Source organism: Synchiropus splendidus, chromosome 5 (assembly GCF_027744825.2).
Source record: "Synchiropus splendidus isolate RoL2022-P1 chromosome 5, RoL_Sspl_1.0, whole genome shotgun sequence".
In the NCBI taxonomy this organism is placed as follows: domain Eukaryota; kingdom Metazoa; phylum Chordata; class Actinopteri; order Syngnathiformes; family Callionymidae; genus Synchiropus; species Synchiropus splendidus.
The window spans coordinates 26,928,280-26,950,609 of record NC_071338.1 but is presented as its reverse complement, the minus strand read 5'-3'; the positions used below and the strand labels follow the sequence as shown (position 1 = coordinate 26,950,609).

General features: G+C 44.4%; 1 protein-coding gene across 6 annotated transcripts in view; it reads left to right on the top strand.

Moving 5' to 3' along the window:
- Positions 1–22,330, top strand: part of zfhx3b (zinc finger homeobox 3b) — a 309,986-nt gene that overhangs the window by 199,600 nt on the left and 88,056 nt on the right. Inside the window, exon 1 of one of the 6 annotated variants that reach the window (XM_053864698.1) lies at positions 15,410–16,112. The exons of the other annotated variants lie outside the window; for them this stretch is intronic. The gene's annotated coding sequence lies outside the window, so the exon portion shown is untranslated. Of the gene's footprint in view, positions 1–15,409; positions 16,113–22,330 lie in introns of those variants that run through there. 6 annotated transcript variants of the gene reach the window in all.

Below are 22,330 nucleotides of genomic sequence, written 5' to 3'. Positions count from 1 at the left end.
ATCAGTAACACTTATTAATTAAAGTTATTTAATTGTCTTTTGTTAATCTCAGTTATTTGCTGGAGATGTTCAGAGGCTAAAAACGAATCTTCAACCTTTTTTTTTCTTCAAAATATAGAATAAAAAGTGTGTTTTATTGCGACGGCGAATACAAGAGGAGAGGGGTTTTGCAAGCAGGCTGTGTGTTTGTGTGTGTTTGGAAGGTGTGTGTGCGGAGAAGGGGGGGGTAGGTCAGACGGCAAGAAACAAGGGGAGCAGGGGTCACCGAGTGAGAGCAGAGATAAAAAAGGAGAGGAAACCCCCTCGCAAAGAGCCATGGGATAATGTGGAGCGAGAGAAGGAGAGAGGGAGTGAGGGGTTCTCGCTGGGAGGAAGGAAAAAAAAAAGAGCGTGCTGGTAGTTTGGTGATGGTGTGTTGGGATCCACAGAATGTGGTTGTCAGCATCTGCAGGATTAAGACTTGCGCTTTAAGAATATGAAACACGTACGGACTCATTGGTGATCCGTGAGATTTGAGGCCGAGAAGGAAGTGTTGGGGTGAGTGGGGGGATGGGATAGAGGGGTCAGATAGCCATGGGCCATAGTTGAGGAATCAGGGGAAGAGGTCAGATAAACAGATTCCTCTCCGACTACAGAGGAGCTGGCAAACGGAGAAAGTATTTTTAATATGATATGGTAACGTGATATATACGCGACAGCGATCTCCGAGACAAAGGTCTTTCAGTGCATGCAGGTAGATAGTTTATACGCTCAGGTGGTGTGGCAGAACTCCAGTCATCTTCCTTCCACCTCAGTCTGACACGAAAACTCCTCTTCCTCCTCCTCTTCCTCCTCCCTTCTGCCTCCTCGCTTACAAAACAAAGACAGCACAAATGTTTACTGTTACCTCAACTGTCTGATATTCCCGCCTTGTCATATTTAGGTTATGTTAAATTATGACGGTTCCTGGCGAAGGTAGGCCTGTAACGTGTGTGTGTGTGTGTGTGTGTAATGCCGTCTGCGTCCTGTAGCTCATGTACATGTTCGATTCTATACTGTATGTCGTCCCTGAGACTTTTGATCGATGGTTTTACGTTCAGGAAGCAGATATATAAAGGAAAAAAAATGTCTGTGTGGAATAAAATTCTGTCTAACATTGTGAACAATAAATGTGTATTTTTTAAATGTAATTATTATCTAATAGTATCTGTTATTACACCAAAACTATTTGTGGTGATTTGAGATTGAATGAAGCAGATTGGCTCTGAAATGTAGTGTTAACATGCTGAGAGGGCTGAATCAAGAGTGTAGGAAAACTGCTCAAGTGACACATCTGGAGGGAGTCGTCATTATTGCCTTGTTCCATGGCTCGACAGTAACGGTGAGAGAAGGGAGGTAAGCGGCCCTGGCTATCATAATTCCTTTTTCTAACTCCGCGTCTCCCTCCTTTCTCATTTCCTTGCATATTTCTCCCACCTCTCTGCATGGCGCTGCTGGCATAGTGAGGCGGGGGGCGGGGGGCGTGTGGCTGATGCCGTGTCCTCAGTCGGAGAGAGCCCTCTTTGGGTGAGCTGTGGGCACAGATCTCAGATTAAGATCATATAGGCATGTGGGTGTGAGCATGTGTGTTGATCGCACTTGTATTTATAAACAGAGGTGAAGATTTAGTGCGTGTGCAACTGCAAACACTGATATCCGTGTCTGATATTGGGTCTGGAGTGCAAGGTCATGCGGAAGTGCGACCAGCTCCTCCAGTTGTCCAGAGTGTTGCGGAGTAGTAGCAGCTCCAGAGGTGGGGATCTGTCACTTCAGAGAGGAGTGAGAAAGTGGGCAGAGGCGACTGTGATACTCCTGCTTGTGTGTATCCACGCACATTCTTCCCTTCCTTGAAGTGTTTGCCCTCTTTTTCTCTGGCGATTTTTGAAACTCGGTGCTGTCTTGCATATCCTCTGTCATTATTTCTATTGGTAGTCAAAGTGTCGTTGGCAGGGAGTTTTGTGGTTTGTTCCTCCTGTGTTGTCTCGCGTCGTAGTTGAAATCAGTATCTAATGTATGACCCAATTGTAGCTTCTCAGTGTACTGCAATTATGTAATCTGGAATAAGGGATTTTAAAAAAAACTTTCTTTATGACCAGTGATATGATACTTTCATAAATACAAACATTAAATGCTGAGAAAATTAAATTATTTTTATTATTCAACAATAAAAAAAAATGACTAAGATGCATGATATATTAAAAAATTAAAATACTATATTATCATTAATTTAAAATGGTGCAACAATCTCCTCATATTCTGTACTGATATTAATACCATGTATATGAAGGTAATATCCCTAATGCACACACTTGCTGATGTTTCCCTGAACCTGGTGAGTGAAGCCAGGATTATGACCCTTGCCTTTATTCACTGCCTCAGAAAGGAGCGTGATGTTTTGCTCCGCAGCATTATGGTAACAGTGATGAACAGACTGACATGTCGTAAAAGTGTGTGTGTGTGTGGGTGTGAGTGAAGCTGCTACAACCGTCTGTTTATATTTGGTTGGAGCAGCCAGCTCTCGTGTTCAGGGAAGGGAGACGCAGCGTGTCGCGTGTAGGATCCGCCGCCGTCGCCCCGGTGAGTCGGCGGACGCCAGTTTCCACCCGAGCCCGTAGCGTGCCCACCCCATCGTGTGGACCCTGGAGGCCAGCATTCCACCCTCCATACTGGTGCTTATCATCACAAAGGACAGAATGCATAAAACATGGAGGACGCTTAGACGGAGCAGCCCAGGTCGCCTTTCTCTCCCCTCGTTGAGCCCTTGAACAATACATGGGCCCCTCTGGCCTGTGACTCTGACGACACATGCGCCGTCTTTCTTATCCTCTTCTGCTTCTTTGTCATCCTCTTCCTCTTCCTCCATGTTACTGCGCTCCGCACTGTGATAATTCTACCTCTGTGTGTGTGTGTGTGTGTGTGTTCTCACATGTGGATGTGTGTGCTACATACAGTAGAAAATCCAGCTGCTTAAATCCAGGCTGCTGCTTCATTTTATATCTATTTGTTTTGTTTCTGATAACTGTTCCGATCTTTCATTTACTTTTTCTGAAATGGCTAGTTTCTGAGTTATTTCACTTCACTCAACTGTAGCTTTTTTTTTTTGCACCAGACGTTTTTATTTAGCATATGTGTAGGATGAGCTTGTGTTTGATGCTTTGTGCGTTTCACAGGAAAACATTTTTTTTGTCAGTTTTCAATAGCTTTGTAGTGCAGTGCGAGCTGAGCGGCAGGAATGTACTGTTAGGATGTGCTGGACCCCAGCAGGTCTGTGGCACTTCCTCTCTGTGTATCTTACAGCTTATCCCCCTCAGGATTATTGAGGGAAGAAAAGAAAAACGACTGGAGCACCCTCTCTCCCTCACACACACACACACTCACACACTCGTGAAAAAGAATCTCGACAAAAAAAAAAAAGTGTAATTCACTTGCAAATGTTCGGTGGACTGTCGATGTGGAAGGGCGAGTGAGCGAGCGAGGGAGGGGCTGAGATGGATAAACATGAAGAGCAGAGGCAGCAGTGTGTTTTACCGTTAGATGGGGTCGAGGTGAAGCTGCTGACTGTTTCATTCTGGTCAGGGATGTCGAGGAGCGATGTGATGATTGCACGGCAGCTGCTGCTGTACCCTCAGTACGTTTGAATTTCCTGTGCTATCGCAGACCCAGCTTCTCCCTCTGCGGCTCAGCTCTTCCCTTCCGATGCCACAGGAGGCTGATGGTCCGGTCGTGAAGGGGTTAAGAAGCAAGGATAACCCTCTTTTGTCTCTGCGGCCCTCTTTGCCATTGTTGTGGTGGAATTGAGCTCCGTGCACCTCACTTGACCACAGCAAAGCAATAAAATGGCCTCTAAGTGCTGTAGCCTCCATCGTCCTGTGATGTCAGCGCTGGAGCAGCATCTACTGCTGCGTGCTCCTCTTCAGGGAGCTAACACAAGTAGCATCTTCAAGATCACTCAAAATCCTCTCATCAATCGCGTTGAGTTTAAAGCCGGTGGCGGCGGCTGGACGGGCCGAGCAAATGAGGCCGGATTGTTGTTGGTCTCATACTATTATTTAGCATTTGCAGTTGAGGACGTATTATTATAATGAATGCCGTTGGCGTGTTGGATTGCAGGGATGATTGTTTATAGCCGTGTCCCACCTTTCCAGACGTTGTAATTAAAAAGAAAATATACGGCGAGCGCCGCTGTCGCCATCCCAGCTCATCAAATGAGCATATAGCTGTTTGGGTGTCAGCGGATTTATAGAAGATTTTATAAATCGGCCTGAAAAATAATTGTGTTGTGCACAAGCTGTTGATGGCAGGTGTTGCATTACAATGAAAGCAGCGTTTCCTCACATTTTTATAGGTTGTCGCTCTGTCTTGTGAGCTCATGCTGCTTCACCCTTCATCTGTTTATGTTTTCTATCTCGCCGTGTCTAAAACAAATGCTCCCTCTCGTTCTCTCCGTGTTAAATGGGAAAAATATGAGATCTCACCTTCCCATGATGAATTCATAAGAAGGCAGGAAGATGCGTGTGTGTGTGTGTGGACTGAGGAGAATGAGACGCACACACTCTCAGGGGTTGCAGGTCATGATCCCCCCCTGCTTCAGCTGTTTGTCACTGCCTTGTGCGGCCATCTTTGTTTGTGTATATACGCAGATATAAAATCTATATATTTTTTGAAGTCCTTCATTGTGATGTGTTGAGATTTGGCTGATGCTTCTGCCAGCAGAGCGTCCCACGGGGACTCACCGGCCCAGACAGCCATGACAGACTGTTGACCTCCACTTTTGTGACGTCAGTCGCTTTGTCTGGCGCCTACAAATTTAATTTAGATATTGCGAAATAAATGTAACAGGAAGCTTTTGTTGGTCTCTGAATACCTCTCCTTCTTTAAATGAACAGAAGGAGGGTTGTAGTACATTGAGTCATTATTGTTTACTAATGCCTTATGCTTTTTTTTTTAATAAATACATGGACGCATGAATATATATAGTGCAAATCTTGATGAAGCAAATAGGATGTGTGTGAATATGGAAGAATGACACAAAGAAATCTGTTCATGATCGATAATTTAATATGAAATAATTGATTTTATTTTTTACTTTTTCCCTGAAGTTGTTTTGGTTAAAGCTAGTGAACAAAAATGTTAATGAGACGTGATTAAGACTGCAAATGTTTTTCAACCTCAGCACATTTTCCTGCATATTCTGAAAAACACAGAAGCTATTCACTGCCACTCACCACACTCACTTCCTGTTTACCTAAAGAAACAGAGGCCAGGGATATTTTTAAGCTTTCCATTGACATTGGTGGAGTATATTCTCAGCCGCTGTAGATTATTTCAGACTGACTGTTACACTGTATTTGTGGCATCAATGTATTTATGTCGCTGTTGAGGGGCCTTAACTGTCGGCCATGAAGGGTATATGATAGATGTTTTTGTAGACGTGTTGAAGTCTGGGTGCTCAAAATGGTGAGATGAACAGTCACATAGTTCACTGATGTCCTCATTGTTCAGCCTTCTTCGTGTTTGCTTTTTCTAAGTCAGGTGTTTGTGTCGGATCATGCGACGAGGCAGGTAGAACCACATTACGACCGGCATTTAAACATTGTTTTCGTGGTTATTTTGAGCCAGTGGCAACTGTCTGAGGGATCCACTGAAACTGGTGGACCATCGGAGCAGGAAGTAGCACGGTAAAACTGCAGGTCCACCCCGGCGGATCAGGAGCACGGTGAGCTAGTAGATAACATGGCCAGTGTTGACACAAGACAGTACATAAATTAGGAGGGAGGAGAGTGAGGGGGACAGCAGTCAGAACTTGAAGCAGGATATGTGGCACAGACACAGGGTTCATCACTTCCTTCCTTCATGTAGGACTTTTTTTTTGTTGAATAACCATTATCAAAACAACATTGCACTAAAGAGGAAATGGGTGCTGATGACTCAAATTCCACACAAGCTATTTTTAACTAAATGATGGAAAACGCATGATCTTTTTTTTTTATATTTAGCCTCTTTTTTCCTCACATTTCCCCCCCAACTCCACGATGCAGAGTACATCTTCAGACATTCCTCTGAGTGCTCTGCGCCTGTAGTAGTCGAGGTCTGGACAGTATTTGTATATATTTGAGGGTTTCTTCCTGCGCTAAGGAAGAAAATGGCAGTCTGACACCTGCATCCTAGCTCCATCTCATTGAGAGACGGCCCTGTGGTGGAGGTAAAATTAGATTCCACATGACAGATAGCTCAGCACACCTTCAACAGGAAGCCTGCCCCAGCGTTTTTTTTTTCACAGTCGCTCTCTGGAAACAAGAAGTGAGTGCCCGCGCTGTGGCTGCATTATGTGTAATGGATGCCAGTCGCTGTAGTGGGTACTAACACCAGGCAGAAGGAGGGGTACGGCGGCATAAGTGGACCCCTGAGACCGACTAGAGGGGTAGAGGTGTGGCAAACGTCTGTTTTGGGCACGGTCTGTGTCAGTGTGTTTAGTGTTAGCTAGTGAGGGCATTTATATGCAAATGTTAAACAACCTATTGGGCTGGCTAATTACAGCAGGGTCTTTGTGCGTACCAGGCCGTCATAAGCAGGCGCTGTCTATCACACCCGGCCTGGACTTCCCCTTGCTTGTTTACTCATTGTCTTTCCTGATTGCCCCCTCATTGACACTCCCCTTTTGTGCGGACGCACTGTTTGCCTTTATGCTGGCTCCTCCTCTGGCGGAGCAGGAGTTAATGTAGTAGATTAAAGAGGCAACTCTGCGGCCTGTTTACTCCCGGGCTTATTTGCCGTCCACTCATGTGTTCGGCCACAGCACTCACCGTCGCTCACGTCTAATGTTCCACTAAATACTTTGCTTGATAACAAATGCATTTAGGTCAGATTTTAATATAATGCAAATTTATGTCGAGACGGACGGCAATATTCACTTGTGGAAAAGTGATTTTCATCGTCCGGGGACAGAGGTACGACCCCCCCCTAGCCTCAAATGTTTGGGGTCCTTGCCTTTCCCCTGTGTTTTCAAGTGTCTTTAGACAATAAAATCAGAGGGTACTGATTTTCTGCTCCATTATATAGACTCCCACTGAGGAGGTCCATAAAGATATGCCATCTGTTGGACGCACTCGCTGCACACTGCGGCTTTAAAGCTTATATAACCACTTACATTGAATGGTTAGACACATTTTCCGCTTTACATCTGCACGTAACATCGGGCCTTTTATTCAGCACACAAGAGTTTTTAGTCTTGCTGAGTGTCTTGCTCTCACAAGCTGAGACTGCCTAGCTACACTTTGGCCTAATAATATTATAGATATTGTATGTCATCATCACTATTTGTACTGGACTTGTGAAACAGACTGTTTATTGTGTCAGTAAATATAGAATAGACTGTGAATATGAATATCCTGCTATAAAAAGTTGCTGTGATCAGATATATATAGATATATATATATATATAAAAAAAGAAAATATTTTCTTTTTAGTTATTTTTTCTGTCTTTTTGATGACAGACATTCAGTTGTGCTATATATACATATATATATTTTTTTCCATTTTAGCCTCCTGAGATAAAATGACGGATACAAATATCAGGATCAGACTATCAAGTGTTATAAATAAATGAGTATCTCATAAGTTTTTCCTCACAATAAAGTTGTTAAACTGTTATATGGATTGCACACAAAATGTTCATGCTATTATGCATGACTTTATCGCCATGTTAGTGAAACATCAGTGTCATTAATTATTACGTGTCTTAGCGTGTTCACAGAGAGGCTTTGTGCTCCACAATCTCTGCTAAATACACAACAGTATTAAACTTGCTCGGCAGCATTCCTGTCAAATCATTTGTCTTGCACTAAAACAAAGAAAGTCACAGAAAACAAAGCTAGAGTTGTGTCGCCGGCTCACTTCTGCAATTGAAGTTGCATTGTTTCGTCTGTGGTTCCGTCGTCCCATTCAGCACCGAAACAAAAAAGAAAAAGCTGAACAGACATTGCTGGTCAACGAAGCTAATGCGGATCAAAGACCATGTGTGAAGAAGCTGGGTACGTCTTACTAAACAGCTGCTCATTGCTGTCTGTGCCTCTCACCCCGGCCTGACAGCAGCCAGAAATATGAGGCCTGACCAGACCTCTGTCCTGTCCTCTTTTTTTCCCAGGACAGCACATACTCTCAGAACAGCTTTTGTCTCTCGCGCTCCCTCGCTTGCTCGCTCTGACACACAAAGAAGAAAGAAAGTCATTTGTCTCTTCTCATTCACTCGTGCGGCCGCAAATACAGACGCTCATTTTTACATGTATAATTCCCCGACCAGTCTAAGAAATCAATTGAATCGTCGCATGCTTCACTTGTCCATGTTGAGGACGTTTGTCTGTCAGTTCCACCTTTCCCCCTTCATTTTCCAAACAAGATCTCTTCTTCAACACCCTTTTCCTCTTCTGGTTTCAACATTTCATACCCACACCACGTGGGGTTTGTCTCCCTCTTCGCTGCGTCGCAGGCGTGTTCAAACCCTGGCAGAGTAGTAAGGGGCATTCAGCACCCTAATCCAGGCTCCCTCTATCAGGAATGCTAATACATGTGATTGTGTGACCCGCCGAAGCCGAGCAACATCTGCAAAAGACTATAGTGCCCCCCCCCCAAACTGCCCCCTGCCTCTGAGCGCTCACTGACTGCCATTATTTCATTGTTTCACTTCACGCCTATGACCGGGCAGAGCAGTTAACCCTGTGCTGCTCAGGCCAGCTTGTTACACTCCTGGGCAGCAGGACGAGGAGGGGTGGGTGATGTGCAGCACTTTTCCCAGGACAGGCCTCCCTGGCTGCCCATCTGGACCCCTACACACTGTTTACTTATGCATTCCTCTACTAGTCCAAGCATAGTTTGATGTTCGTGGTGTCTCCCACAACTCGTGAGTTCAGCACGCAATAGCAGGAGTTATCTTCTCAACCCCAGCTGGACACTTTGACACCAGTAGTGTCTTTACTCGGGGGACAAGAAAATAGCTGGTAGTCGATCGCAGATCTAAAGATTCCTTTGACTCCACATAGCTTTCTGGCAGGTATGTGAGTTGAAAGAAATGATTGTTAGGCCAGTGTATGTTTTCAGAAAGATGAATTACTGGTGAAGCAGAACTGACAAAGTGAATCTGTGTCAGGCTGGAGTGCAGCTGATTGAATTACTCCTCTCCTCAGTCTTGGCTCTCCTCCTGCATATGCATTCAAGCCACGCCATATTACAGACCAGCAAGGCAGTAGATTGTGTTTCTATGTGCTTCACCCAGATTCTAACGTTAAGCCGCCGAGGATTTAGGAGTGTCAGTCTTGTACCTTGTCTGTGGTAAAACATGTTGAGCTGTAGTGCTTTTGACGGTTCTCGTGAGAATTAGGTTTACATTTTTGTGAACACATCCTGTCATGCTGCCTCTGGGTTGTGAAACTGGTGAAACTACTTTGTGTTCAGTCCATGTTTCTGTGCCGTTCTGTCCTCAAAAATGGATGTCCCCTGAGGGCCGATCGCCCTGAGCCTCCTCTGAAGCTTCCTTTGTACTGTATGTAGGAGCTCTGCTCCTGGTCTCTGATAGATGACTGAGCTCATATTAGTTATCTTTCCTTAATGTGACCAGACAACTTCTGAGCAGAGAACACATTGACCGTCTTTGTCTTTCTTGTCTCCACCGCTCTCCGTTTAAACCTAACTGTCCGTCCTCCATGTTTAAAGAAGCATCTCTTTCTGAAGTTATGAAAGTATGACTTGCATTATTTGAATATCTATAGTCAACGCAAATGCACTGAATACCACCTCTATGTATTGTATTAGTTTGAGATAGTTCTTTCTTTTTTCAAAGGAGCTCCATGCTGTTAGTCCTTGCTGCCAAAATCCACAAACCAATGACTGACATAAAAAGCATGAGTGCTTGTGGCTAGCGCAAGAATGTGCACCCAGAGAGATGCAAACAAAGTTTTATGTGCAGTGAAGGGAAAATCTTTGCATTCAGCTAGATTTTAATCTCAAAGCAGAAAACGCAAACGTGAACAGTAACAACACTGGCTTGAGAGAATGTTTTCAGTGAAGCCAAGATCAGGTGGAGATACAGTATCGACACTCTGGCCTAGGGATGTCTCTCCTCAGTCCATATGTCCAGGGTGCTCCGTGTTTCTGGCCCTGGGTCGCTGGGACGGACCCCACCCTCTGTGACCTTGTACAGCCGCTAAAAAAAAGTGACGGATGATTGAGATTTGACTTAACGTGCACTTGAACTTCCTTCACAAACACTCTTCCATAGATTCTTTCCTGTCCCTGCGAAAACATTCAAACCCACTATGGGCCATATGGGAATAGCAGCAGAGTAACCATTCCAGTTCCCAGGGTGGTTCGTAGGAGAATGAAGAGATTTCCTGCCCTTTTTTGAGAAACAAACCTTATTCTATGACACGGCTTTCTGCGCTCCATTTGCTCGCAAAGACAGAACGCTCTCCTGGAACCTCTTCCACAGACAAAAATGACATTGTTTTCATTTGACATTCCAGATACAGTGTCTTACCAACAGCAAGTATAAATGTTTGAATAGAATAACTGCAGATTAGAGCGTCCCCCACTTCTTTGTTTACAGACATGTTTGAGGCTTTCGCTACAGTTTTTGAAGGAAAGGGGCTTTACTGAGCCAAATTGGATCTGGGTATGTAAATACTGCACTGATGTCTAATGAGAAGCAAAGTTAGCTAATTATAGCAGCTCTGAGAAACACGAGGAGGACAGTGGGAAATGTTTCCATCACTCTCCGGCTCTATAGATTACTGCCTAATTGTCTCAATCGAATCAGGCGGAGACATTAGCCAGAGAAGCAAGGAGTGCGGGAGAGAAAAATGGGGCTGATTCTGCATGTCCGTCGGTCGCTCTTTAGCTTGGAGCCGCCATCTATGGGCTGTTAGGATTCCACTCACCGAGGAGTGGAGCGAGCGACGAGTGCAGGTAAACGGTCTTTGCGAGGCAACCAGGTGTTAAAATATCTAACAGCACAGAAGGGTGTCAACTGTAATTACATATTACACTGACACATTTATGTTCAAATTTACCAGACAACATGTCAACTCATAACAGAGTACATGCACACCTTCTTGGAAACTGCGCAGCTAGCTTCGCGTCTGTAATGCGAGCTTCTTACTTCAGTAAAGAAACAGGGGTTCAGTGTGTAAACCTGCATTTTCTGATGGGTCTGTGTGGCCCTCGTGTTTTGAGGGCACACTGAGGGGCATCCGTAGCTCCACTGAATCCGTTTCGGCGATATTGAGGTCAGCTGTCCAAAATGATCTCATGTGAAGGAATCAGCAAGTCAGCAGGGTCAGAGAGAAGCGCCATGACGACACTGTGTGGCGGTAACACTGCCCTCTTTTCCCTCCCCTTCCACTTCCTCTGTGGAGACGGCGTTGCTTCGTTTACACCGGGGCTGAACTTGGTGTGGACCCAGGCTCTGTGGACGTGGTTAAGATGAATGGTGGGATCTTTACAGTTCTGATGAAGTGGAGCTACATGGACCAGCCTTTCCATCTTAATTAATACTCCATAGCTTAATATAGCCGGTAGAAAATAGCTTCCCTCGGACTGTTTTCAGGTATAAATCCTCTCCTGTGTTTCCTGAGAATTCAATTATGTCTGGACTTGAGCTTCACCCACACTTCCTTTAACTGTTCTCTAAGAATAGTTTGCACTGTAGAGAGATAATGCTGCGAACGCAGCAAGGATCTTAAAGTTTGATGTCTGACTTTAAAAACAAAACCCAAACAAGGTTGCACGAATTAGAACACGGGGGAAATGCACCGATGGTAAAATGTTGTGTCAAACAACAGGTACAAACATTTTAAATGATATGTTGAAGTACCTTAAAAACATTGATGTCTCCCTAATATACAAACTCGACCCTGAGCAGCGAGGGACTGGAGTCATTTGAAGTGAAAACTCAGGTCACCATCCGACCCGGGCTTTTCACTTTCTCATCCGTGCTACTTCCCAGCCACTATCTCTGTGTCTCGCCCTCACTTACCCACTCACACAACATGTTCCGATAATTTATGGCTGCTGGGTCCTTGATCAATTGATAGCGGGGAATCCTTTGGTAAATAGAGTTTTAGACACATTGCCAATAGACCTGTGGTATTGATTGAAGTGTAAATTAAAAACTTAATCAGGTCTCCCAGATAAGATTTATCTCCGCCCCAAGCAAATTAAAGGGCTGACTGGGAGATGTAAAGGCAGACTTGTGGGCAGAAAAGCAATGCCCCCCTTTTGGATGCCAATTCCCGGACAACTCCGATTGTTGTGTCGCCCCCGAGCTCTGCTCGGTCTTGTTGAATATATGAAATTGATGTGAGTGAGACACTGTGGCATAAATGATTCGGTGATGTTTATCTATTTGTCATACCAGAAGTTCAGCTATAATCGCGGCTGACCCGAGCGGGAGCTGCTTTGTTCCTGTGTAATTCTCTCCTCTGCTCGAGGAGTTTGTCTTGCACTGCCATGTCAATACTCCGCTTCTCTTCTGTTTCATTCGGCTTAATTCCTCCCATCCGTTATGACCTGCGATGAAATATGTAAATCGTTAAAACCAGAATCTACTTCCTCAATGATATTCTCATATCGCTGAGCTCTTTCTATGTCATGGCAAATGAATGCACATTCATAAGCACATGCGGTTTTGCCCATATTTTATGTGTATCAAAACAATCTTCAGGATTGCACATTGATCAGTGTATGGATTTCCACAATAATTGCTGAGGGAAATTTCCTCTCTCTCTCCTCTCTTCTTCATTATTAATATTGGGAAATGGGTATACATTCAAAATGACTGAGTATAATACCGTCGTAAAACAACAAGAGCTCTTTCAATTTACTTCAGCTTTGTGCAAAGCAGCGGCTGTTCTGGGAGCCCAGCAGTCATCGCTTTTCACAGATAAAGAGCGCTGAACTGATTTGTCAAAGGCAGGATTCCCAGGTTTTTACTTGGGTCCACCAGTCGAACTTTTAAACATGTTTATTGTCTTAGAAAGAGTGGTAAGAAGTTCCTCCTCTGGCTCCAGTGATTTTCTGTTATCACCGGTTTTATTTTTCGAATAAAAAAAAAACAGAGATGACATTAACCTCCTGAGAAACACAGACTGTCAGGGCGAAAGATGGAGAGTGCAGTGGAGGTCATCAGAAACTCACCATAAATATGTATACGTTTCATAAAAAATTTGCAACACCCCTGCAGACGTATTCGCCCGGGGTGGACATGCATTCAAAGAAAAGTTTTTTTGAGGATGGCTAAGGTCCCCAAAAGAGATCTGAACTTGTTGAGTAACTATATAATAGCAGCCAACCTTGCGCTGCGTTTGTGGGGGAGGCTGAGACTACCGGTAATAGGCTTTTTGCCTGATAAGCCCTGAAAATGCTCGCTTAGTTAGTGAAAGTGCAGAGGGATCCTGGCCAGATAAACCCGCTGTTTCCTTCTGTAATACCCAACAGCTAAAATCAATAGTTGGGATAATTCTCCTTCTAGTCGTCCAGTCTCCTTTATCTGCCGCTTTCCTCAACCTATGTACACGGGGGTGGCGAGGAGCTTCTCTATATGGCTCTGTGTATGTTAGGCATTCCACACTTTCTTATACAGGTTGGCTCTAAAGGGAGCAGCTCGTGACAGATTTGGTTTAAAAAATGTTTTCAGTTAGTTTTAAAGCAGAAAAACTGTCTTATTTATTGTCCACGTAAACTTTTCTTCAGGCAGTTTTTGTATATGACAACTCTCTTACCTGTTATCTATCATAGTGCGCTGTAAAAAATGTGACGGATATTTCAAGTTTTATAGTTTGTTGACTAGTTATCTTCAAGGCAGCTTTGTCTTTTTGCATTCCCATCATTTTGTCACCCGGGTTTGGTGCCAAAATGATATTTGCTTGTGTAGTGTTTTGAGATGTATCAATGTGTTTTTGACATGTTATTTGGACAATTCATGAGTGTCGAACTCAAGATAACTGTTGACAAGGTCAAGAACAATAATGATAAAAACATTATACCTTGTCTGTTATTATAATGTCCCATAATTCACTGCAACAGCAGAAGCACCTACGGCATATTGAAACTAAGTTGTGCACAATAGTAGACAATAGTAATAGTGGACATTACAAAAGATCAAGTTTAGTTTGATTGGACTCAACCATTGTGTTGTAGACCTGAAATCATTTTGAACCATTTCATCATTGTTACAACTCTCACTGCTCCTTCAGCACAAATATACTATACGTAATAGTAATTTTAAAATCCTGACTCATCTGTTTTGTCATTCATTTGCGTTCTGTTTCGTCTCTCCTCGAGGTTGCGTTGGTCTAATGCACTTTTGGGGAAGTTCATGTTCCTTAAAGCATGGACATGAAATCCATTAGTTCAAACAAGCTTTGTGCTTGTCAGCATACAATACAGTTGCACACAATCGTCTTTCTACAAAGATGGTTTCTCTATTAAGCCAGAGTTTAAGTGTGTTTTTTTAAGATTTCATGTAAAAAAATATGGTGGGAGGAAGTGGTTGTCAGCACTATGAGTCCTGCTCAGAGCTCTGCAATATGTCAACACGACTCTACGTTCTGACACCGCAGCTTGATTTGGCTTAAACCATATCACAGGTAGTTCCTCTGACACAGCTGAAAGATTGAAGAGCTCTTAAAAGTTACGCGACTGCCACAGACGGCGCAGTCTTTTTCCGCATTATTGGCCTTATATTTAAATGTTTGTTGTGAGTTCCCGGGGTAAATACTGTTAAGTAAAGTTTTCGTCAGCTCCCACTAACCAAGAGTTATCGTTCTGCTGACGTGCGCTCCCAGTTAGGTTTACTGCTGGCGCTCTGGTCATCGCAGTCCCACCGTAAAATACGTTCTCAGGTGTTAGTGGGCCCGGTGGTTAGCCTGCGACACTGTTACCTCAAGTGCAGTGTATTAAAAAGCATTCAGGGCCCCGGATCACAGTATATCACATGGGAGAAGCGGCGATAAGGCCTGCGTGCCGGAGTACGGATCAATGGAGGTTACTGACATCATATCACAAAGTGAACGTGAGTGCTGCATCCCTCGCTATTTATCAGCTGGGAATCGGACCTGAAGTAGGTAGCGGGGAGGGAGGATGTGACAGTGGAGCACTTTCCCCTCTTGTTGGTGGCTCAGGGCCAGTCACTCCTCCGTGACTGCAGTGGCCCCTATGTGGCAATAAGAACATGAAGTGCTTCACACTCAAGTCATATTTCTGCTTCTGCTTTCCATTATTTCTCTGGCATTGGTCTAAAGACTGTTTAATATGCTATTAGACTTCTTTCTTCACAGCTCCATCCTTGATCTGCGTTTTTTCCCCCCCACTTTTTGAGGTTTCCGAGGCTTGTCGTAACTCAAACAGATGCTCTCATACGTCATGCTTGTGCAGTGAAAGACAATGCAATGGACTGAGCTGCAGTTGAGACAGGACCTCATTCTGGCTCTAGAACAGCGCAGTCATCTGTGCTTTACTGTCAAACACCAGCGACCGCTGCTCATTTTTAGCAGCTCATAGATGCCTCACATCTCCACTGCCTTTTGTCATTGAAGGTATGGTTTGGAATAAGATACAAATCCACCCAAATCTGGAGCTATCAAACTGGAAAGTGATGTCAATTTAGTTGCTCAAAAAAGTATAGCGCAGACGTCACTGCATTTTTTTTGCATACCTACTGCTTGTCTTTGCGGTTGTGAAAACATTTGACAACTTTCTCTCACAAATGTGCTTATGATCTGCCTCACACTGACGCTGGATTCACTCGGTGCCCTCATTGATTTTGGTCGTTCGACAAAGTCCGCAATGAGAGAGAAACAAAAGACGTTTGTGTAAACCCCTTTACGGCGCTTTCAGCTGTCTTGTGTGCTATCGGTTTATTGTATTGCGTATCATAAAGCCCCTTCTTTTCTCATTTGTGTCGACACCAGGACGGTGGTATCGAGCTGCGTGTAAACACAAACGCACCTCTGCGTGTCCGTGTGTCAGAGATCAGGCTTGCAGGTACTGTAGAAGTCCCATTTATCAGCTGCCTGGGGCACAATGTGGAGGATTTCCCCCAATGGGTGAGTGTGTAACTGCTCTGTCAATACATGCTTGTCACGGCTGGGAGAATGTGTGTGTTGGGGTGGGCGGGAGGCACTCCGACAAACTGAAGCCTCTTATTGAGCAGCCAATAGCTATTTACTTCTTGACGGCAGCAGGTGGATAGGGGGAACCCAGCACGGCAAGAAGAACTCTATTGCTCATTCTGTTTCTCAGGACTTTGCTTGCTCAGAGCCAGACAGCAGAACCGTTGGCTCAGACAGAAAGACAGGGAGGTTTGTGTATACACGGAGCAGGTTGTCCTATGCTGGCTCCTGGTCTTTGCTAGTCCTGGCTGTGTGCGCAGCTTGCTGCTGTAAAGCCCTGCTTCCTCTCTGGAATCTCAGTGTTGACAGAGAGCATCTGGCCCCTGGGAGAGCTTCCAGCCTGCTGAGTCCTTACTCGAACACACACACACACACAAAATGTAGGGATGGCCGAGTATTTCGAGAAAACTCCCGCTTTGTTTCACATAATCCTTACACCTTTTTAGCAGTGATGAAAACGAACACGTGGAATTAAGGACGTTTTATTCGTCTGGGACTGAGGGAAGATATACATATACGCTTCCTCACTGAGGTGTTTGTTTTTCTTTCGCTGCTGTAAATTCTTTTCGTGTTTTTTATGCACACCTGAGCCGTGTATTGCAGTTGTGGGGCGCCTGTTGAGACATGCTCTATATACTTGTATTACAGACACTCGAGTTAACCCCTACCTGACTACGGAGCCTAACAAACTAAAATCGGAGGTAAAATTGCTGTTTGATTTTAGCTTTTTCGCTGCTTTTGCTGTGTGACTGCGTGTCTCTTGTATAAGTACACATTTCTCATAGTCAAAGGTGTCACATGTCTTTGACTGGCTGGGGTATTCTTAGCCCGACATACCTGCCTGGATGTACAGCATTTCTGTTTGTCAGGCAGTTTTTTTTTTAAGCTGTGGACGTTGCATTGAATTTAATGTCGGCGCTGCACAATGTTGAGCCGTACAGTTGGAGGCTTCCCCTTGAGAAGCAGCTGTTCAAACAAAGCAGGGCGAAAAAAAGAACAAGAATAACACATTATATCAACATTTAACAACAGTTGCTCTGTAATCTGGTATTACTTCCACAAGCAAAGGAGGTAACCGTGTCAGGCCAAAGTGAACTGGATACTGTTGTGGCAGAAGGAAGCAAAGCGTTTGAAGAGGTTTGCTCATAATGTGAAGGTCGCAGGCTCAATCTTAATCCACCAGACTTGAACTTTATCGCCTTTGATGTGTATGCGAACATGACACAACGCAAGTTTGTGGGAGCGCTGCCGAACCCGTCGTCGATGTTAACCACATGTTTATCCCTGATTTATGACATATTGTTCAGGTGTTGTTATCTGTGCACAGATGTGTTAGTGTCTCCACATTTTGTGTCTCTGAATGGACACGTTCCTCAGGGTTAGTTGGCTCGTCATTAAGGGAAATTCCATTGAAGGAAGATTTCAACAGAGATGGCTCTGTCTCCAGAGTGTGTGGTGGGTGGCATCTTTGTATTCCTCTTTGTCTCCTCACATTGGCTGTGTGTGTGCGTCTGTCTGTCTGGTGAAATATTACGTTTTCCTGGCTAATATAATAGTCACATACCGGATGCCAGTTTCAAATCTGCTTAGATTTCGGTTTTGGTTTTGTTGACTAAAGCAGTTGAGGACAGTGGCAACCATGACATCCGTGCATTTCCTTCAGCCCTAGGTAAAGAAAAAAATCAGTTCTCACCACCCCAAACAATAGCATCATGCGAAATAATAAGCAGGCTTAAAGAGCCTGTGCACCGGCAACTCGATGTTATGTCATTGTGGAAGCGTGTGTGCTGTGAAATGGCTCAGGTGTGGTTAATGTTGGCTCAAGATCTTCAGCCCTGAGGCAGTAAACAACAGAGCAGGCAGGAGGCCAGATGTGACTTTAGAAACTTGTAACCTCTCCCTCAACTAATCCCTGGCCAGATCAGTGCCCCTCATATCTTTCACTCCGCTCTGTCTTTCTTCCCACAGCATCTGCCTCTCCTTTTGTTTTGTGTAGTCACGTTATTGACCTCTAAATAAAAGCTGGAGCACAACACTTGTTGTAAACTTCAAGCGGCCAGCACCGCTGAGTGATTGTTGAGTGGTTGTTTGGGTGAAACAATGTGCCTATTAAAATTAACTTCTCAATCCTCTCACTGCAACAAACCTCGGTTCTAAATGCAGCGACGCATCACACACGTAGCCTTTTGTTTGGCAAGAAAGCGGCTGAGCTTTAACATAATGCAAAAGAGCGCGATAGTTCTGAGTCCAGGGTGTTCATGCACTTTTTAAGTTTTCCATGCTAGAACTCTGGCGCGCAGACAAAGTATCACCACCCTCAGGCAAAATCATTTAGAGGCTCAAATGATATCCAAGTGCCTTTTGGATTCTGAATTCCACCAGGGCATTGTAAAGCCTTTAAACAACTGAATATGTTGGTAGGTGCTGTTGCTTTAATGTGAATGAGTGGAAAATATTAACTTCTGTTTATATGGAAAGAAAAGTTTGACAAAACCCAGGTCTCGTCCACAATGAATCACTCACCTCAGGTTTATATAAATAGACCTTGTTAAAATGGAAGTTGTCTTTTGTCCAAACATTCATAATATTTTATGGCACAAACACTTGGTAAGAATAATGGCTACTGTTAGGTGAATCTGTGTCGAATAGAACTTGTGAGACTAATGCCTAAGTACTTTTTTGAGATTTTCATCTTTAAATGGTTATTATCTCTCGCCAATGAAATCCTAGTTATGTAGTGAGTCATGAATCCTTCTCACACAAGCGATGTTCTGAGGCTGTAAACACAAATAAACTACAATCAGGCTGCAATTCGTCTAGAATATTGAAACAAAACAACGAGTTAGGGATTAAACAAATGGAGTATTGATTTAAAACGGCAATGCAGGTTGGTGTATATCATCTAATACTTGCCCTGTTTATGAGTAGGTGATTCATTTTGATAATATATATATTTTTTTTTCAAAAGCGGTGATCGCTTAAAATTAGATGAGCTGCACTGACAACTTATTTTGAATTTTTTCTCTCTTTACATAGTGGCGCATCTATCTGTAGAGCAGTACATTTGCTTAGAATTAAAGTTCCCAACCCATAATTTGATTTTCTATAAAAAAAACAACCAAAAAACTGAGTCGATGTTACTCGTGTTGACATGAATTTTGCGCCAACTTGACAGGTATATCCTTGCCATTCTCTTCTTGCATCCAGACTGCAGCTTCAGTTCCAGTGCAGATGCGATGAGTGTACACGTGCCTGTGTTTGTCCCTTGAGAATAATAATCACAGGTTGGATGGGCTGTCATTAAGAGCCTGGCTGTTCAGTATTTTCCCTCCTGACTGTGAGGCTGCAGCCAGTTAATTACATGTCTGATAGTTGGTGATGTCACCACATTGACAACCTTTCCCTGGATTACGAACCCAGACTTGCTTAGGTTCATTACTTTATTTTTTTTTAATGCTGTTGCTGGGGTGTCGGAGCTGGATCTTTGATTCGTGTGGTACAGTTGCAGTAGTGTGGTTTCTGCATGTACATCGATGTCATCACAAGTGCAGTGGTGCGTGGCTTAAAGACATTCGTATATAAAGAGGAGTAGTAAGAAGCCAGCATGAGACGAGGTTGAACACATTCCAGCAGAGCAGAATGAGCGCAGGAATGGACACAACATTCCTTCTGGAACACCTTAGAAGTCGGGTGAACAGCGACTTAGAGGTAAGGGAATGCCGAGTACAAATCTCTGTCGACAAGTGCAGTCTCCTGCTCCCCTCCACCCGGGGAATGTGTGAGCAAACGGCCCGCAAAACAGCCTAGAGACTTCAATTCTCTTATCACAGATATTAGATGACAGTGCAAAAAACTGGAGTCCATCATGAGGAACAAGACACTTGCCGAAAAGCAGGGTTGATGGCTTTCTTTTCCTGTGGAAAGAGGAAAGAATGGCGGGTCATTTTATCTTGTTCACAGTTACAAGATTCCTGCTTGCACAGTCTATGAGTTTCAAGTTTCTAATATGTATATAAAGTTTCACTGCACAATGGATCTTTTGTCTCGAGCAAACTGAACACTCCCCCTCCTTCTTTTCCTCCATTCTCTTGTAAAAAATGCATTCATGTGCTGGTGGGGCTGTGTGGACTCAGGTTTCTGCTATCTTTGTGTGCCATGTCGTCACTCGCCTCTGCGAGTTGAAATGTGCATCTTGCACAGGCAGGCATACTGCCAGGGCTGCTTCCAGTCATGGATTAGGGAGAATCCAGGAAACAACGGACTCCTGACAAAACAGCAGCATGACAGGTAACTGAAGTTGCACTGGGGAGAGCGGAGGCAGACGATAATTACAGAGCTTTTTGTTTTCTGGCCACTCTCAGCCGGCTACTTAAGTGTCTGATCTGAAATCTGTGCCTTGTAATTACAGTAGTGGGCCCCATTAGGGCAAAGGTCTTGCTGGGGATTATTCCGTGTCTCTTCTTTTCTTTGTGTGTGTGTGTGTGTGTGTGTGTGTGTGTGTGTGTGTGCAAGGAGAAGTCCCAGCCTACTCGCGTATCATGGGTTGCAGTGAACCCGGAAGGAGGAGCAGGATTCCTCCTCTTCTTCAGTTTTGTGTGCACAGTCACATTCACACTCACCGTCTGATCGCAGTTCCATTGACACAACGGCACCGTGACCTGTTCTCCGAGTGTTTGCTTTTCATCCTTCCCCCTCCCACCCTGGGTTTCCAGATCTCTAACGCCGCCACTCCTGGTGCTGACGCCGAGAGATTTGTGTTGATTATGACAGTGGTGTCACCGTGATGATTGTGTGGTGTGACGTGTGTCATGTCGCATCGACAGGGAGATTTGGCATGGTGTCTGCGCGGAGAGCTGGTGGCTCCAGGTGAATCTGGCTTAAACACTACCAGAACTGTGTCACCAGAATTGATGGATGACGGCCAAGAGATTTACTCCTCAAAGACTGTTCTGGCTCAGCGTGAACCCTGCGTGTTGTCGAAACCAGTGAGTCAGTCAGTGCGGACAATACATCTTGAAATGGTCTTGTGACGCAGAGGTTGGTTCAGTGCGGAGGTCACGAAACACCTTCAGCCCCCAGGTATTGGAACGCAGATCTAACAGTCACCATTAGATAGATCCTAGCTCTTTAAGCTGCTAGTCCTTCTAATAGATTCTTAAGCACTGGCTTTAGTGCATGTTAAACCAGGATTACCCAATCAATTAAGGTCAGCACAAACAAGAATTACTTAAAACAGTACATTTTTCTTGTTGATAGGGTTACAGCGGGGTAAATGGACGGAGCCGCACGGCTGTGGAAGCGAGGAGCGGCCACGGCGGGGTCACGGCGGCTCCTGGAATCAGGACAGCACATTGTTCATAAGCATGTAAAGACGGCCTTCTTTCCCTGAGCGCGCACATTTCCCTTCCATGCCATATTTTCCGAGTCAAAGAGTCTTGTGCTCGGATAATGGATTTCACATTTTGTGCGGGACTGTGTGATCAACCTTTAAACCAGCATACTTGCCCTCTCCGTGAACTTGGATGGTGTTTACATTTGAATCACAATCAACAGCTGAAGCCTTCTTAACAATGCCCAACAAGTTAGGACATATAGACTTGCCAAACCAGATCTCTGCACTCATGTGTGTCTGAGTTTGCTCTCTCTTTCTCTCTCTCGCACACAAACCGCCTCACACGCACCTGAGGAACTGAAAACTAGCTTGTTTTCGACAACAGGTAACCGCCACTGATGGATTGTGAACAGAAATTTAAATGTGACGTAGAATACTTTGGTAGTTCACCGCTTAAACCCAGGCGATACTTAACGGTTTCCACCGTCTTTCGGTTTACCCTGTTGTCAGAGAGTGGGTGGTGACTCATCTCGTATGAGAAATGTCATTGGACCAAAGAGTCAGTTGTCCTTTTGAAAAGCAAATGTTTCCACAGCAGCCACAATGGTGGAGCTGGACTTACTAATCTGATCACAGGTGCTAGGAAGCACACGGTGGAAAAGGAAGTGGCCTTCCTTATTTTTATGAAAAGCTCCTTTATTGTGTTGGAATATTTTATGTTTTATGAGGCAGGAGATTCGGTATTTAGCTCAGTGGCTTGGTGATCTGAAGTACCAATAAATCCAGGCATTTTCCTCTGGTCCTTTGGACCTGGTCCAAC